The sequence below is a fragment of the Engystomops pustulosus genome, chromosome 3, assembly GCF_040894005.1.
Source record: "Engystomops pustulosus chromosome 3, aEngPut4.maternal, whole genome shotgun sequence".
Classification (NCBI taxonomy): Eukaryota; Metazoa; Chordata; class Amphibia; order Anura; family Leptodactylidae; genus Engystomops; species Engystomops pustulosus.
Genome location: NC_092413.1, coordinates 224780639 through 224784038, shown reverse-complemented (window position 1 = coordinate 224784038; position 3400 = coordinate 224780639).

Sequence of the window (3400 nt, the reverse complement as noted above, 5' to 3'; positions counted from 1 at the left end):
ACGGAAGCTGCTTGCCTGGTGTTCCAGTTTCAGGCAGGTCAATGGCCTATGTGTACGGGTGATCTTCCGAGCAACAAAATGAAAACAAAATAAGCAACCAGTTGTGGGCCCCGAAATGTTCCCCAACAACCAATAAATCTCTACACAGACTGACGGAGGGCCGCCTTTCCTTAAGTAGCCCAGCAAAAGTCAGTGTCTAGTGAGAACTTCTCCCAAGCCATTGCATGTAGCAGCAGAGTGGCGCAGCGGAAGCGTGTTGGGCCCATAACCCAGAGGTCAATGGATCGAAACCATCCTCTGCTAGCGTCCTTCCTTTTGTCCGTCTACAATGTTACAATTTGCAAAAGCTCCACCTAGTAAGTTCGGACTCCTGTTTGTGCCCAGAAACTGGTCATCATCAGTCCAAATCACTGCTCCCAATCTAGCTCGTGTCCAAAAGCGTTTTCAGACCCTCCCAGGCTGTGACAGACCTGTAACCCAGATACCTGCGCATAGAAACCATTCTCTGCTTGGTGCCTGAATTTTTTTTTTCCATCTCTGACGTTACAATTAGCCAAATCTCTCTAGTGAGTTAGGACTCCTGTTTCTGCCCAGGACGCGGTCAACCGAAGCCCAAATTACTGCTCCCAATCTTGCTCGTGTCCAAAAATAGTTTTCAAAGCCGCCCTGGCTTTGCAGTCTTGATTTGCTTAAGGCTGCCTTACATCCACACTTAAAAAAAAACAAAAAAAAAAAACGACCTACCAAAAAGTCAGAGTCTAGTGGAAAAAACTCCACCCTCCACACACCCCTCAGCAGCAGAGGGGGATTAGCTCAAATGGTAGAGCGCTCGCTTAGCATGCGAGAGGTAGCGGGATCGATGCCCGCATCCTCCAGCTTTGTCCTTTTTGCAGCCTTTTTCAAAATTGGGAGAAATCGTCTCCTGCTTGCCAAGGCCGTGACACTGAAAAGTAAGGCTAGTAAGCACGCACCCAGGGCTTCCCCCAAGCCTTCGATAGCTCAGCTGGTAGAGCGGAGGACTGTAGTACTCTAATAGCAATCCTTAGGTCGCTGGTTCAATTCCGGCTCGAAGGAGATTTTTTTTTGTTGGTATCCTTTCATTTTGCACATTTATTAAGCTGGCAGCAAGAACTTTTCTGCTGTGCTTCTTCTCTTCCATCTGAAGAACCTTCTTCTTCCATGTGTGCTTTAGATATTGAAACTGGCCAGTTATACGGAGCTCTTAATTGAAGTTGTAGCTGAGCCACTCAAGCAGCAGGCGGAAGCAAAAGAGGACTGCGTCCCTGGGTGGGCTCGAACCACCAACCTTTCGGTTAACAGCCGATCGCGCTAACCGATTGCGCCACAGAGACACGGAAGCTGCTTGCCTGGTGTTCCAGTTTCAGGCAGGTCAATGGCCTATGTGTACGGGTGATCTTCCGAGCAACAAAATGAAAACAAAATAAGCAACCAGTTGTGGGCCCCGAAATGTTCCCCAACAACCAATAAATCTCTACACAGACTGACGGAGGGCCGCCTTTCCTTAAGTAGCCCAGCAAAAGTCAGTGTCTAGTGAGAACTTCTCCCAAGCCATTGCATGTAGCAGCAGAGTGGCGCAGCGGAAGCGTGCTGGGCCCATAACCCAGAGGTCGATGGATCGAAACCATCCTCTGCTAGCGTCCTTCCTTTTGTCCGTCTACAATGTTACAATTTGCAAAAGCTCCACCTAGTAAGTTCGGACTCCTGTTTGTGCCCAGAAACTGGTCATCATCAGTCCAAATCACTGCTCCCAATCTAGCTCGTGTCCAAAAGCGTTTTCAGACCCTCCCAGGCTGTGACAGACCTGTAACCCAGATACCTGCGCATAGAAACCATTCTCTGCTTGGTGCCTGAATTTTTTTTTTCCATCTCTGACGTTACAATTAGCCAAATCTCTCTAGTGAGTTAGGACTCCTGTTTCTGCCCAGGACGCGGTCAACCGAAGCCCAAATTACTGCTCCCAATCTTGCTCGTGTCCAAAAATAGTTTTCAAAGCCGCCCTGGCTTTGCAGTCTTGATTTGCTTAAGGCTGCCTTACATCCACACTTAAAAAAAAACAAAAAAAAAAACGACCTACCAAAAAGTCAGAGTCTAGTGGAAAAAACTCCACCCTCCACACACCCCTCAGCAGCAGAGGGGGATTAGCTCAAATGGTAGAGCGCTCGCTTAGCATGCGAGAGGTAGCGGGATCGATGCCCGCATCCTCCAGCTTTGTCCTTTTTGCAGCCTTTTTCAAAATTGGGAGAAATCGTCTCCTGCTTGCCAAGGCCGTGACACTGAAAAGTAAGGCTAGTAAGCACGCACCCAGGGCTTCCCCCAAGCCTTCGATAGCTCAGCTGGTAGAGCGGAGGACTGTAGTACTCTAATAGCAATCCTTAGGTCGCTGGTTCAATTCCGGCTCGAAGGAGATTTTTTTTTGTTGGTATCCTTTCATTTTGCACATTTATTAAGCTGGCAGCAAGAACTTTTCTGCTGTGCTTCTTCTCTTCCATCTGAAGAACCTTCTTCTTCCATGTGTGCTTTAGATATTGAAACTGGCCAGTTATACGGAGCTCTTAATTGAAGTTGTAGCTGAGCCACTCAAGCAGCAGGCGGAAGCAAAAGAGGACTGCGTCCCTGGGTGGGCTCGAACCACCAACCTTTCGGTTAACAGCCGATCGCGCTAACCGATTGCGCCACAGAGACACGGAAGCTGCTTGCCTGGTGTTCCAGTTTCAGGCAGGTCAATGGCCTATGTGTACGGGTGATCTTCCGAGCAACAAAATGAAAACAAAATAAGCAACCAGTTGTGGGCCCCGAAATGTTCCCCAACAACCAATAAATCTCTACACAGACTGACGGAGGGCCGCCTTTCCTTAAGTAGCCCAGCAAAAGTCAGTGTCTAGTGAGAAATTCTCCCAAGCCATTGCATGTAGCAGCAGAGTGGCGCAGCGGAAGCGTGCTGGGCCCATAACCCAGAGGTCGATGGATCGAAACCATCCTCTGCTAGCGTCCTTCCTTTTGTCCGTCTACAATGTTACAATTTGCAAAAGCTCCACCTAGTAAGTTCGGACTCCTGTTTGTGCCCAGAAACTGGTCATCATCAGTCCAAATCACTGCTCCCAATCTAGCTCGTGTCCAAAAGCGTTTTCAGACCCTCCCAGGCTGTGACAGACCTGTAACCCAGATACCTGCGCATAGAAACCATTCTCTGCTTGGTGCCTGAATTTTTTTTTTCCATCTCTGACGTTACAATTAGCCAAATCTCTCTAGTGAGTTAGGACTCCTGTTTCTGCCCAGGACGCGGTCAACCGAAGCCCAAATTACTGCTCCCAATCTTGCTCGTGTCCAAAAATAGTTTTCAAAGCCGCCCTGGCTTTGCAGTCTTGATTTGCTTAAGGCT